This window comes from Sturnira hondurensis, unplaced genomic scaffold (genome assembly GCF_014824575.4).
Source record: "Sturnira hondurensis isolate 20B ecotype Veracruz unplaced genomic scaffold, ASM1482457v3 Scaffold0016284, whole genome shotgun sequence".
Lineage (NCBI taxonomy): Eukaryota > Metazoa > Chordata > Mammalia > Chiroptera > Phyllostomidae > Sturnira > Sturnira hondurensis.
Genome location: NW_028088915.1, coordinates 6020731 through 6036528, shown reverse-complemented (window position 1 = coordinate 6036528; position 15798 = coordinate 6020731). Strand labels below are relative to the sequence as shown.

Genomic DNA, 15798 nt, shown 5'->3' with positions numbered 1-15798 from the left:
AAATCAGTGATTCTAGGGGAAAAGGGGTTGGTGGAGGTGAAAGAGGGTATGGGGGCATAAATGGAGATGGGGAAAAAAGTCACCATTTGGGAGTCATCTAAAACTTTTGTAATGCATTTTTATGACATGAGAAGCCAAGTTTCTCTGCATTTGCTGTCTTCTAGAACTAAACTCAGCTTGTGGTGCTGGGTACATAGCACATGAGGTGGAGGTGATTATGCAGAGTGCTGTGGTGAGGGGGGACAGAGCCAGTGCAGCTGTCATCCCCCAGCAGTGGGCAGGGTATTTGTTCTCTGACCTGGGTCTGGAGAAGGCTCGTTGACACCCACTGTGCTGGTATTTAGAATGACACGGTGACACTAATGCTCTGGTTCGGAAATTTCAAAACAAGCCCAGTTCAGCACTTTCTTGATCCTCTTGCCTCACCTCCTCCTCATCTAACTTGACTCCAGGCTACTTTCCTCTGCAGATTGTGGACTCCATGGTGTTCTGTCTTGTCCATGCTCACATCCTTTTCTCCACTTCTAATCTTGCAGGATTTTAGCCCAATGTTTTGCTTGCTATACAGAGTTGCTATGTAAGTAGTTTAAACTTCTTATGTTAGAAATGAGAAAATAACTTCACATGCAGATAAAAAAATTTGCTTCAAGTTTCACATTAGGACAGGTGAGGATTTGAGGCAATTTCATGACTCTCCATAACAATGGACAGTGATGCGGACCCCCCAACTTGTGGGGTCTGCCACATTGTGGATGAGATATGAGAAATTCATACAGACTACTGAGTCCTGTGGAGGAAAAGGGATGGCATGGGTTCTCTCTCAAGAGGAGAAAAATCCTCAGAGCGCCTTGACCACTTTCTCAAGGGCAGAGTACCCTGACCCTTGCCTTGACAGGTTTTTACTGGGTTCAATTTGCAGAGGAATAAAGTTCATTAGTCATTGTCAGGCAGAAATGATTAAACAATAGATAACATTCAAAAACTTTGAGGCCCTATTTTAAGTCAGTGTCAGATAGCTAAAGGGCCATAAAATTTTGGGCAACAAACTTACTTCCTGCTTGGTCCCTTATTATTTAAATTGATGGTATTGGCAAAGTAGGTTTCACAGGATTTTACATATTCTTTCTTAGGCCTGATTGCCCTAGGGAACCCACCCTTTCCAGCACAGGGCGGTACCCACCTCGAGCATTGTTTTAGGCTTAAGGCATTGTTTCAGGCTTAAGTCAGGCAAGGGAAGTAAGGCAGCCAAGATTAGGAGACTTCTTTCAGACAGAATGAGGACTCAGGCTAAGTCAAGGCTGAGGGGTGAGAGTTCATCACTCCCCTTTTCTATAGCCCCCTCCAAGTCCTTCCTTGGGGGTCCCCATGATTGTGCCTGTCTTAAATCGTCCCTCCCTTGAGGAATCTTACCTGTCATTGGCTAACGGATCTAGCACTGGGGGCCAGGCAGGGTGAAGTAAAAGCAGAGGCAGTGCCCCTGCCAGGGAGATAAGCTTTGTTCCCTCAGTGGCCTATGGTCTGAAGGTCGCTCACTCAGCCTTAACCATGGCGGGGTTACAGCTTCTGAAACCAGGCAGGGCAGTTCCCCACTGGACAGAGCATTAGTACTACTTCACATCTATTTGGATGGCTATTATAAAACAAACAAACAGAAAACAACAGGTGGTGGTGAAGATGTGGAGAAATTGGAACTCTTGTGCACTGCCAGTGTGACTGTGAAATGGTACAGCTGCTGTGGAAAACAGTGTGGTGGTTCCTGAAGAAATTTACCATAGAATTATTCTGAAACTTCACTTCTGAGTATATGTGTATACCTGAAAGAATTGAAAGCAATGTACATCCATGTCCATAGCAGCATTATTTACAATAAGTCCAAAGCCAATGTCCATTGATAGAAGAGTGGATAAACAAGATATGATATGTCTATACAATGGAATATTGTTTAGATTTAAAAAGAAATAAAGCTGTGACTCATGGGTGGGGTGAAGTGGGGAGTATTGTGTCCTGGGTAAATAGTTTCAGTTGGGGAAGATGAAAAAGTTCTGATGACGGGTGCGGTGAGAGTTGCACAACAATGGGATTCTATTTAATGCCACTAAACTCTACACTTAAAAGTGGTCAAAATGGTAAATTTTACCTTATATATTTTACCACAAAAAAAGAAGAGGGGAAAAAAGAACATTGAGAAAGCACAGTTGATCTTAATTTTGCAGGTTCACAACTTCTTAGAGTCTGTAAAAAAATGAGTCTTCTTCCTACAAATATGCATATATGCATATTCATAAGAGCTTTAGCATGTAACTTTAAAATATTATTTTTAAAGTTTTAAAAGTGAGTAAATGTGTATTATTAAAAATTGAGAACACAAAGAACACAGGTGTCATCCATAATCACAGACATTGGACCTTCTTCTTCTAAGTTACTATGTGTGTGTATACACACAATTGAACACATATTGTCATGTAGTTAAGATCTCATAGTATGTATCATGCTTTTTCACACACCATGAATATTTACTGAAGTCCCAAAGCTATGTGTGTGTGTGTGACACTTAGATCTCCAGTACTTCAGGATGTGACACCAGGTACCTCAGTGTGACTCACCTGCAAGTCACCTATCAGGAGCATACTAAATAAGGTTTCCAGTTACTCTCTGACCTACAGGATGATAAATCCTTCCAGAAAATCCAGGAAGAGGTTTGATACGCCAGAGCAGGGGAGAAACTTGTGCGAGGGTAGCACAGTGACGAGCAGGAGCACGCCAGGCGTAGATCTCCCGGAAAGAGGAGTGTGAACCCAGGAAAAGCCACGAGTGTTCTGATAACTAAGATTACACTCCAACAACTAAATGAGGAAGAAATGTAATTCTGTGTTTCATGGAGAGAACAATTTTTTAAAAGACAAAAATGGCAGCAGGACTCTGAATAAAGATATTGACAGAGTTAAATTAAAATGCTGCCTCTTCTGAATCCTAAAAGCAGCAAGAGGAAAGGAGACAGTTACCTACAAAGGAGTTTCCATAAGACTACCAGCTGATTTCTTTAAAGAAACCTTATACCAAAAGAAGCAGGAAGGCACTGGAGAGAAGTATTCAAGGTCATGAAATGCAAGGACCTACACCCAAGATTACTCTATCCAGCAAAGCTACCATTTAGAATGGAAGGGCAAATAAAGTGCTTCCCAGATAAGGTCAAGTTAAAGGAGTTCATCATCACCAAGCCCTTATTATTTGAAATGTTAAAGGGACTTACTTAAGAAATAGAAGATGATCAAAACTATGAACAGTAAAATGACAACAAACTCACAACTATCAACAACTGAACCAAAATCAGAACCAAAACCAAAACCAAAACGAAGTGAGAAAACAAGCAGAACAAGAACAGAATCACAGAAATGAGTATCACATGGAGGGTTATCAGGTGGATGGGGAGCAGAGAGAATTGGGGAAAAGGTACAGGGAATAAGAAGCATAAATGGTAGGTCCAAATGGACATGAAGAGGTTAAGAATACTATAGGAAATGGAGAAGCCAAAGAACTTATATGTATGACCCATGGACATAAACTAAGGGGGGTAATGCTGGTGGGAGGGGACCTACAGGGCAGAGGGGAATAAAGGAGAGAAAAAATAGGACAACTATAATAGCATAATCAATGTAAAAAATATATATTTAAGTTACTTTGTTGTTGTTCAGTTACAGTTGTTTGCATTTTCTCTCTCCCCGCCCAGCCAAACCCACCTCCCTCCCTTGCTTCCACCCCGTCTTGGTTTTGTCCATGTGTCCTTTATAGTAGTTCCTGAAAACCCTTCTCCTCACTGTCTCCTCCCCCCTCCCCAAAAAATATATACAAAAAAATAAAAATATTGCCTCTCCTTAATGATCAATTTAAAATGAGATATAAAGCAATAGAGTACAATAATTCTAATGCTTCTAAGGGAATGATCAAATCATTCTATTAAAACATTAGCAAGAAAGTATGTTACCATTGACTTATTTAACCACGTATTTGTATAGACAGCCAAGAGAGAAGCATACATGTATCAGTGGTTATCATCAAGTTGTGAATATGAGCACATCTGTATGAGTCCTTCCTTGACCTTCCTGCTGCCCCTTGGTCACCAACTCAATGAACAAGTCCTGATGGATCCTACTCAGAAGTGGCTTAACAATTCCATGTCTAAGGTGCTTTTTTCCAATTATTTATAATAAAAAAACTCCATTTGAATTTTAAAAAAGATTTCATTTATTTATTTTTAGAGAAAGGGGAAAGGAGGGAGAAAGAGTGGGAGAGGAAACATCAATGTGTGGTGGCCTCTTGTGTGCCCTCATCCAGGGATCTGGCCCACAACTCAGGCATGTGCCCCTGATAGGGAATTGAACCAGTGACCCTTTGGTTCACAGGCCAATAGTCAATCCACTGAGGCACACCAGCCAGGGCAAAAAGACTCCATGTGACAGGTGGATTAATGATGGTCCTTCACATAAACTAACAAAGGGACATTTTATGAAAGGGTTATTTTATCACCTCTGCTTTAAATATACTATGGGCCCTTAGAACTTGTTTTTTAAATGGACACCAATGTTAACTAAAATGCATACACAGAACAGTGGTCAGATAGTCTGAATTTGTCTAAAAACTCTAGGGCATAGATCCATCCCCATCCCCAACTTGTGATACCCAGTATACTGTTCCAAGTCATTAAGGGAAAAAGATAATCATGGCTAATGAATTAATAGGAAAAAATTTCTAAAGCATATTAGTTTACATTCCCTAATTTTAACATGGGTTGTACAATTCTAAATGCCAAAAAAAGATTAGATGTTTCAGATAAAGACCTAAGAGAAAGACCACAGTAGCATGGAACAGACCGCACACCTATAACACGACAAAGACTGTATCCTGAAAGTGTCTCCTAGGTAGGACCATTCTGGCCCAGATCTCCTCCCCTTCTGTCGGCTATCAACCCAGTGGGCAACTACACGCATCGGCCATGCCCAGACAATTTCCACAAGTCGTTTTTGAGGAGTCTTTCCTAGGAATTTTAACACAGATGTAGAAAATAGCTCACTAACTCTACTTTTGTCAAGCACTGGCAACCTCTTTAACATCTGGAAAGATTAGATACTGTAAAATTAGAATTCATTTGTCCATGATATACCCTATATTCACAGCAAAGAAAAACAGAGCAGGCCTGTGGGACAGTGGTTGATCCCGCCTCACTGTGGGCACATTGACATAGCACCCTTCACACGTCTCTCTCATCCATCTTCCCTCAAACCAGGACACAATGCAGCCTGCCCTTTTAAAGAGGCTGTTTGCCCACCCCATTTACAAAAGGCAACATTTTTTTATGGATTTTGACAAAAAGATATTTATAAACATGTTTCTTTACCACCTATATTGTAACATTTATAAGGTACTTTAGAACATGAAGAAAGATTAGATATCTCAAAAAAGTACTTGCTGTGGTCAACTAAATATTGCATTAGTGAAGAATGAAATGTCTCCCCAGAACAATAGTTGTAACATGAAAATAACTTCTAAGTATGACCAATCTGGCATAGAACCCTTCTGAGCACTGAATTCAGCTGTCGCCTGAATTTGGGGGCTTTCCCAGCTCCCCTAGACCTCACTCATGAACCTCCGAGATGTTCACGCAGGCTGAATTAAGGATTGCCCTACTTAATATTTTTATGTGCTTCTCATTGATCCTGTAATTGATTCACTAGAGGAGAGAAGGCCTTTACTAACTCTTTTAATGCTTTCCAAGTGGGGCTCTGCCTTATAGAAGTGCATTTTCGTTACTGAACTGTCATTTTGCCCTGCGTCTCCTCCTAGGCGAGGAAAGTGTTTGACTCCCAAGGTTCCTGGCATTTTTGAAAGAACTCTGAGCCACAGCCAGCTTTACTTTGGCAAGTCATCCCTTCCCTTTCTTTCCCTCTTTCCTTTCCCATGGAACCTACTCCTTCCATCTGTCTCTCAAATTCTGCTTTATGAATAGCAATTCAAGTTTTATTTTCTTCTTGAATGCACGCTCTCTGGAAAAGAGGCTTTTCACCAAGAATGTGGTGTCTGCTTGCTATCTTGCCAATGGGTTAAACAAAGATCTCTATGCTGGGTAAAATTTTTACAAACCCGCTCACACATGCCTGCTCTTCTCAAACTTGACTAAAACCAATAACATACTCGTGAAAGTATAGGGATGAAAAAATTCTTACCCAAGCAACTGAGAAACAACTTTGACATAATTTGATAAAATTATTTTGCTTCTGCTTTTCCTGGAATGCACTAATTCAGACAGACACATGCAAAACAGGCCCTGTATCTACATATGTGAAAAGATAAGTGAACTCTTCTATTCAGGTAATTTATCACCCAATGTTAAATAACCTGAAGTTTGAAAAACGCAGTTAATAACTTGTATGTGCTGAGAACTTGCACAAAATGAAGAGCATAAATATTAATTGTCCCTTGTCTGCAGAGTAGCATATAAGACACTAGGAAGATCTTAGTTTTGCTTTCAACTTTTTCTTCAAGGGCATAGTGGGCAGTTACTCTTCTCTGGGTTCCCAAGTGCCACAAAAATCAACAGGAAAAGAAGCATACACACAATTAGCGTCTTGACTATCCCAGAGCCAGTCTGCGTACATGGTCCTGAAGGGTGCTGGGGCACTCTGGCCAACTGCTGTCTGAGACCTTCGCTTGGTCCTGCACGTGGTATTCCAGAAGAATCAAAGCCAGGGAGTCAAACCCTTGCTTTCCTCCTGCTTTTCCTTCTGCAATTTTCTAATTTCTGTCTTCTCCTCCCACCACCTCCATGAGAGTTAGAGAGGGCTCTACATACAGGTAGAGGAGAGAGCTGATCGCTGAGGTGCTCTGAAGGATGTGAGAACAGTCTTGGAGGCCCAAATTCCCTTTTGCCGATGTAACAAGTTCCTTTCAGTGCTGTTCTCCAGAAGAGCCACACATGTAACTGTTAACTGTAGCAACACTTGGGAGTAAATTGATAATTTAACCCTTTAGAAACCTCTCAGTTGAGAATACTTCTCCATCACCCTCATTTTTACCACACCGGCCTTCCGTTTTCCTCTTTATCACATCTTTATATGAAAGTTTCAGAACTTCTCCAGGAAGTACATTTGATGTGAGGCTGAATGGCCTTTGACTCTTGAGAGAGGGCTAGAGGTGCAGAAATGCATTCAGGAGAATTTTAAACAGAGGAGGAAGGAAGTGTGTGCTGGAGACTGTACCTGCCAAAAGCTGATGAAATGAGATAGGACAGGTTGGAGCGAACCACTGATGGCTTGAACACTGGACCAGAGAAAACCAGCTTCCCAGACAGGAACCAGCCTGTGGATTATGTTCATCTGTGCAGCAGAGCAACACCTGTATTGTGTTCTTTCTATGTCAGTGGTTCTCACATGATAGACTATGTCAGGTTTCCTCAGTGAAGCTTAAAATGTCCAGAATGCCCCACACCAGAATCTCGGAGCGTGTGGGTAAGGCTTGTGTATGAGTAAATATATTTCGAGTTGTCTAGGTAATTCCAATATGCCAGCAAGGCTGAGAAATACTCTTTTATGCCAATTATAATGTATTAAATAGCTTTCCTGTGTCAGGTATTGCCAGATTGTTATGGACTGAATGTGTGTGCCCAACTGCCCAACCCAAATTCATATGTTGAAATCATAACCCTCAATGTGATAGTGTTAGGAAGTGGGGCCTTTGGGAGGTGATTGGGTCATGAGGATGAGACCTCATGAATGGGATCAGTGCCCTTATAAAGGAGACCCCAGAGAGCTCCTTCAACCCCTCCACCATGTGAGGACACAGCAAAAACATGGTCATCTACAAAACAGGAAGTACTTCTCACCAGACACCCAATCTGCTGGCACCTTGCTCTTGGACTTCAGGCCTCCAGACTGTGAGAAATAAATGTCTGTTGTTTAAGCCACCCAGTTTATGTTACAGTGGCCCAAATGGACTATGACAGACACAGGGCATACGAAGATGAAGAAACTATCCCAGTATTTGAAGGGGACACAGTTTAGGCGCTATGTAGTCAAAGATGGGAAGAGCCTTGTGCATTGGATCACTGGCTCCCTCTGTTTCTCATTTGCTTGGGGACTACTTGGCTGCCTCCTCTAAAAACAGTTGCCATGTGCTCAAACTTTGTTAGAAACACGAAACAGCCAGGACTTCAGCCTGCGTCACAGCAACCACCGTACATTTCTGTAGAGAATCTCAGTGGCTTTTACGTTTTTGGTGTCATCACTCTTTTGTATAAATGAACATAACCAGTCAAGATTTGGAAGTGGGTTCTGTCCAAGATGGAGGACGCTTCACCTCCTCACAGAACCAAAATAAGGGAACAATCAATTTAAAAAACCCCAAAACACTAGAACTGCCAAAAAATCAAACTGTGTGGAAGTCTGACAATCAAGCAGTTAAGGAGGAAACATTCATTCAGACTGGAAGGAGAAGAGGAGACAGGCAGCTGGGGCAGAGAAGATGTTCGGCAAAGCAGCGGCTGGTGAACCAGCTGGTCCCACATTCATGTGCAGATAAACTTGGAGGAACAATTTGGGAGTGAGACAGACCACGCAACCCAGGATTTCAGCATGCACAAGATAAGGCCTCAGAACCTCTGGCTGTAAAAACCTGTGGGGGTTGTGGTGGCAAGAGAAACTGCCAGTCTTGTGAAAGTGGCGTGAGAGCTGAGCAACCAGCACCATTCCCTCTCTGACTCCTCCTCCACATACAGCTTCACGATGCAACAAAGTGGGTTGCCCCACCCTGGTGAATACCTAAATATCTACTCCTGATAATGTAACAGATATTCCAAGAGAAAGAAATATAGCCCAAATGAAAGAATAGATGAAAACTCCAGAAAAAGAAGTAAGCAATGAGGAGATAGACAACCTATCAGATGCAGAGTTCAAAATACTGGTGATCAGGATGCTCACAGAAATGGTTGACTATGGTTGCAAAATAAAGGAAGAAGTTAAGGTAATTCAAACTGAAATAAAGCAAAATATACAGGGAACCAACAGTAAAGGGAAGAAACCAGGGCTCAAATCAACAATTTGAAACAAAAGGAAGAAATAAATGTTCATCCAGACCAGAATGAAGAAACAAGAATTCAAAAAAAAAAGAGAGAGAGAGAGGCTTAGGAACCTCTGGGCCAACTTTAAACTCTCCAACATCTGAATCATAGGGGTGCCAGAAAAAGAAGAGGAAAAGCAAGAAATTTAAAACTTAGTTGAAATAATAATAAAGAAAAACTCCCAATCTGGAGAAGGAAATAGACATACAAGTCCAGGAAACTCAGAGAGTCGCAAAAGAGTTGGACCCAAAGTAGGAACACACCAAGATATGTCATAATTAAATTACCAAAGATTAAAGATAAGGAAATAATTTTAAATGCAGCAAGGGAAAAGAAGAGAGTTAACTACAGATTTCCCACAAGACTATCAGCTGATTTCTCAAAAGAAACCTTGCAGGCAAGAAGGGGCTGGAAAGAAATATTCAAAGTCACGAAAGTCAAGGACCTACATCCAAGATTACTCTATCCAGCAAAGTTATCATTTAGATTGAGGGACAGATTAAAGTGCTTCCCAGATAAGGTCAAGTTAAAGGAGTTCATTATCACCAAGCCCTTACATGAAATGTTAAAGCGACTTATCTAAGGAAAAGAAGAAGATCAAAACTATGAATAGTAAAATGACAACAAACTCACAACTATCAACAACTGAACCTAAAAAAAAAAACCCAAAATAAACTAAGCAAACAATTAGAACAGGAACAGAATCATAGAAATGGAGATCATACAGAAGGTTACCAGTGAGGGTTGGGGGAGGGGGAGAACGAGGGAAAAGAAACAGGGAATAAGAAGCATAGTTGGTAGAAACAAAATAGACAGGGGGAGGTTAAGAAAAGTATAGGAAATGGAGAAGCTGAAGAACTTACATATACAACCCAGGGACATGAATTAAGGAGAGGGAATGCTGGAGGGAATGGGGGTACTGAAAGGAGGGGAATAAAGGGGGAAAATGGGACAACTCTAATAGCATAATCAATAAAATATACTTAAAAATTAGAAGTGGCTACTTTAAGATCATTCCATGTTAATAATAACCAACAACTGGTGCTCACTGCAGCAGCACACATACTAAATTGTAACAGCACAGAGAATATTAGCAAGGCCTCTGAGCAAGGATGACACGTGAATTCGTAAAGTGTTCCATATTTTTATTGGGGGACTCAATTTTTGAAGGGATTGAGAAGCACAGATTGATACTTACAAAATAGTCATGGGGATGTAAAGTACAGCATAGGATAATTGTATAGTTAACAGTGCTGTAATAACTCTGCATGGTGCCAACTGGGTAATGGAAATATCAGGGGGAACACTTTGTAGGTAAATGATTGTTTAACCATTATGTGGTACACCGGAATCTAATACAAAATGATAAACGTAAACTTAACTGAAAAAACAAGTAAATAAAGAATCAGATTTAATTTAAAAATTAATAATAATTAACAACTGGGCAACGCTTTGTGAGTTTACAAAACACCTTCATATATCGCAGTGGTTCTCAATCTAGGACAACCTTCCCCTCCCCACCAGGGGACATTTGGCATTGACTGGTGCCATTTTTGGTCATACAAACTGGGGAATGTTTGGTCATACAAACTGGGGACCAGGGCTGCTAGTAAACATCCCACAGCGCACAGGACAGCCCCTAATGAAGGATTATCTGGCTTAAATGTCAATAATGCTGAGGTTGAGAAACTCTGATACACATGATCTCATTTAAATTTTTGCAATGATGGCATGAGTTACATATTATTAAAATTCCTTTACTAATAAAAGATCCAGAGGGCCAGGAGTGAGGAGGTCCGCACCCAAGAGCATAAATCACAAAACTAGGCATCTCAGTCTAAGACTCGTTCTTTTGTTTGTTTGTTAATCCCCAGGTTTGTTGACATATAGTTGACAAATAAAAAATGTATATATAGGGGTACCAGATGATGTTTGAAATACATATATATTATGGAATGGTTACCCAAATCAAGCTAATTAACACATCTATCACCTCATACAATTATCTTTTATATTTTTGTGTGTGATCAGTTTCAAGTATATGAAGAATATTGTTAACTATAGTCTCCCTTCTGTACATTAGATCTCCAGAAATTTTTCATCCTGTAGAACGGAAACTTTGTATTCTCTGAGCAACATCTCCCATTTCCTCTTCCTTCCAGCCCCTGGCAACCACCACACTCCTCCATGATTCTATGAGTTTGACTTAGATTCTACATGTAAGTGAGATCATAGTGTTTGTCCTTCTGTGTCTGGTTTATTTCAATTAGCACAATGTCCTTCGGATTCATTTGTGTTGTTACAAATGGCAGTGTTTTCTTTTTTATGGTTAGATAACATCATTGTATGCATTTATGTGTATATAGATCCCATTTTTAAATCCATTTATCCATCAGGGGGCCCTTGGGTTGCGTCCATGTCTTGACTACTGTGAACAGTAATGCTGCAATGAACATGCAGCTGCAACATCTTGTTGACATACTGATTTCCTTTCCTTTGGATAAATACACAGAGGTGGCAGGCATTGCTGGATCATGAGATAGCTATACTTTTAATCATTTGAGGAAACTTTATTCTGGTTTCTATAGTGGTTGTACCATTTTACAGTCCCAGAAACAGTGCACAGTGTTCTCTTTTCCCCATGTCTTTACCAGAGCTTGTTATCTCTTGTCTTTGATGAAAGCCACCCTAACAGAAGTGAAGTGATATCCCGTCATTTATACACACACGCACACACGCACAGACACACATTTCCAAGTGCAGAAAAGTGTAAATTTAAAGATAAATTTATACAAATAACTCATTCCACATACATTGGCTGACATATGAATATATGATACTTTCAGAAACAAATAGAAATGAACTACAATGTTTATATGGATACATAAATTCTTCACATTTGAAAAATATGACCCATCATGGTGGTTTGATTTGCATTTTTTTGAGGGCTAGTGGTGTTGAGTGCCTTCTCATGGACCCATTGGCCCTCTGCCATCTCAGCCTGTGTGACTGCAGACCAGCTATGTGCAGAACCCTTGTGGTGAGGGGGCCAGGCAATCTGCCATGTGCTTCTGCCTAGATTAGACATCCTCCACGAGCAGAAAGTTTATGGGGTCACTTCAATTGAACAAAATTATTTTCTTGACATAGTTTGACTACTTGGTCTTAAAACATGTTATCAGGTTCAAGGCATGGGAATTTTGGCTTCTGCACATTTTATTTGACTTTTTTCATTTTTGTTTTAATTATAGTTGGGAATATTTTGGCTGGTACAGAGAGCCAACTGGACTAATCTCTGACCTTGTCCTTGAAAATCCACTACTAGGAGCCAAACCACCTGAAAGCTCGATGCCTCGCGCCTCCCACAACCTAATTGGAAGGCAGAAGCCCCTCCTCTGCACTTGGTGTGGGCAAAGCTGGCCTCTGGTAGATGCCCTGGAGCCAGGTTCATGGAAGCAACCACAGGCAACAAAGCCCGCACGGGCCTGTGCCACGCTGGGCTTGGGGTCACAGGGGATACTCGCCAAATTTAGGACGCACAGCAAAACTGCCCTACTGCTGGTTCAGTTCAAGCTGTAAATGCAGAGGCTGGAATCCAGAAACCTTCCTTGCTGTATGACTCAAGAAAAGTCTCATCTCTTTAAACCAGCGGTCCCCAACCTTTTTGGCAACAGGGACCGGTTTTAACACAGACGGAGCTGTGGGGCAGGGGTGGGGTGATTCACTAGCTCGCTGCGCTCATCTCTTGCTGTGGACTGCATGGGAGTGGGTACAGGGGGGTGGGGGCCGAGACAGGAGGAGGAGCTCATGCAAGCTTCCCTTGTGGCCCAGTTCCTTAATGGCCACGGACTGGTTCGGGTCCGTGGCCCCAGGGGTTGTGGACCCCTGCTTTAAACCGCTGTTTTCCCAGCTGAATATCGGGAAGATTTCTAATCTGTTTGTGAAAGTCAGGATTCTCAAAAGAAACAGAGCCAATGTGTATCTATATATACACCTGCACATATGTAAATAGAGACAAACTATAAGGAATATGTATTATTGACCAGGAATATTTTATATACATATTACAAGGTTTGGCTCATGCCAAATATGAAGGCTGAGAGGTCTCAAGATCTGCGATTGGCAAGTGGAGACTCAGGAAAGCCAATGGTGTGGTTCCAATCTGAGTCCAAGTCCTAAACCAGGAGAAAATCCATGTCCCAGCGGGAGACAAACAGATGGGAGACTAAATAATCTGCTTTCTCAGTGTATCCATTTATAAGCTAATTTCATCTACTGCTATTGACTAAGCATTTGTGTGGCCCAAATTCTCACATTGAAACCTAATGCCCAATGTAATGGTATTAGGAGGTAGGGACTTTGGGAGGTGATTAGGTCATGAGGATGGAGCCCTTATGGATGAGAGTAGTGCCTTTATATAAAAGAGACTCTAGAGAGCTCTAAAGAGCCCCTTCTACCATATGAGGTTACACTGAAAAGACAGCTATTTAAGAGCCAGAAAGCAGGCCCTCACTAGACACTGACTCTACTGGTGCCCTGATCTTGGACTTCTAGCCTCCAGAACTATGAGAAATAAAAAGATATCCTGAATGCTGAATTACACAGCTATACTGAAGATACAAGGTCAAAATATAGTGATGAAAATATTTCTTTTTTTCTTGAAAATATTTCTAATGTCTGAATTGATGACTGTTATTCAGGAGATATAATGCACACGTACGTAGAAGAGTCTATATTTGAATTTCGAACAATTAGTTTTATTATATTCATGAGGTTTATTTATCAAAAGACCTCTGTTTATGCATCTTAAAATATGTATTCTCTGAGTTCTGAGTCCTTAGATGAAATGTTTTAAATGTTATCTTTTTAAATTAAAAACAAGTAATTACCATAGTGTTCTGGCAAAAATAGCATAGTGCTATGGATTTATGGATTAAAGAACAAAAATGTTCTTGCCAGACTGCAATAATCTGTACCTTCCACAGTGAAGAAGAATTCCATGATAGATTGAATATTGTTCGAAGTAGCAGCTGCTCCTTTCTGGGCAAGGATTTGAATCCCCACCCCATGATATCAGGCTTGGCCATGTGACTTTGGCCCACAAGGTCACTGTGGGTTTTCACTGTCCCCCTTTTATGTCTGTCTGAAGATAGGCTATGTTTCCAATCGAGGCTGCCACCAGCTTGGGTTCTGGACATGGAGCTGAGCCCGCCACAGATATAATGCGGGCTAGAAATAAACTGTGTGTTGTTGTAGGCCATTGGGATTTTGAGGTTGCTTTCACTATAGCATGACCTAGCCTGCCCTGACCATTAGGTGACCTGAAATTTTCCCTAAACTAATTTCTGTTCTTGGGGAGGCTTCCCCAGCTTGAGAAATTAGATTAATTCAAAGGACGCATTTGCTTTCCATTGTGCTGAAGATACATCATAAAAGGAAATGGCCTTAACCCAGATTTCAGGGAAGAAAAAGCCAACAGACTATTCACAGAAAATATGTAAGGGTATTTAATTTATGCAATCTTTGTGAAAGTCCATTTTTCCTTCCATAAACCTTGAATAAAAATACTTATACTACAAAATTGTGTGAAGATTAAATTATATTATATATATAAAGCACTTAGCATAGTGTAGAAGCCCAACACTATGGGTTTACAAGATATAAGAGTTGAGCAAAGTGTAGTTATTATTAACATTTGTGTATATACACATAGAGACATTTAAATGACTTAGGTACTCAGTCTGAATGCCAATAAACCATTCACAAACATAGAAATGTAACAACTTAAATCACTCACTAGTTAGCATAACTATGCAGCATATTTTATTCTAATTGCAATATGGCTAGATGGCAATTTAAAATGTTCGATAATTACTAACATATAAGAGCCAAGTTGATTTGAAACTGTTTTTGGAAAGAGAATATGTTCATAAATATAAAATTGCTAGAGATGTATTTAAAGCAAGACACCAAATCATTTCCTCTAGCTTTAAAAATCATGCCTCCTAAGTGTATGGCTCTGGATTGGGTAAACAAAAGCAGAGAGAAAAAATCACATGTGGTTCCTATCCCAACTAGTAGTTTAAGTCCCGTGATAGAAATAGGCATACAGACAACCAATTCTATTGTGAGTCGGAATGACAGCAGGGCTGAAGGGAAGCCTAAGAGACGTGCTCACGCTACACCAGTTGAGTGTAACATGATGGGCTTGAGGTAGATGATATATTCGTCTGCTCTGGCTGCTGTAAAAAATGCCATAAAATAGATGGTTTAAATAACAGACATTTATTTTCTCATAGATCTGGAGGCTGGAAGTTTGAGACCAGAGTTCAGCATGGTCAGTTTCTGGTGAGAGCCCTCTTCCTGGCTTACCTTCTTGTTGTGTCCGCTCATAACCTCTCCTTAATGGAGCGTTGGGGAGAGAGAGAAAGAGAGAGAGCTCTTTGGTGTCTCTTCTTAAAAGGGCACTTATCCCATCAAACCAGGGTCCCACCCCCATACCGAATCACCTCCCAAAGGCCCTCCTCCAAATACCATCACATTGAGGACAAAGACTTCAACAAATGAATTTGGGGGGAATACAACATTCAGTCCATAACAGATGGCCTGCCATATATAAACACCAATAGAGGAAGATCAACCATCATTTTATGAGGACGTGTCCTGCCTTGCTATTACTGTGATAAGCTTTA

The 15798-nt window shown here is 40.8% G+C and overlaps 1 non-coding gene across 1 annotated transcript; it reads left to right on the top strand.

Annotated features, from left to right (window-relative positions):
- The first annotated feature begins 10147 nt into the window (after nucleotides 1-10147).
- Nucleotides 10148-10253, top strand: LOC119000858 (U6 spliceosomal RNA). The gene has a single exon (XR_005069423.1). It is a non-coding gene; the product is annotated as a U6 spliceosomal RNA (small nuclear RNA).
- The last annotated feature ends 5545 nt before the right edge of the window (nucleotides 10254-15798 follow it).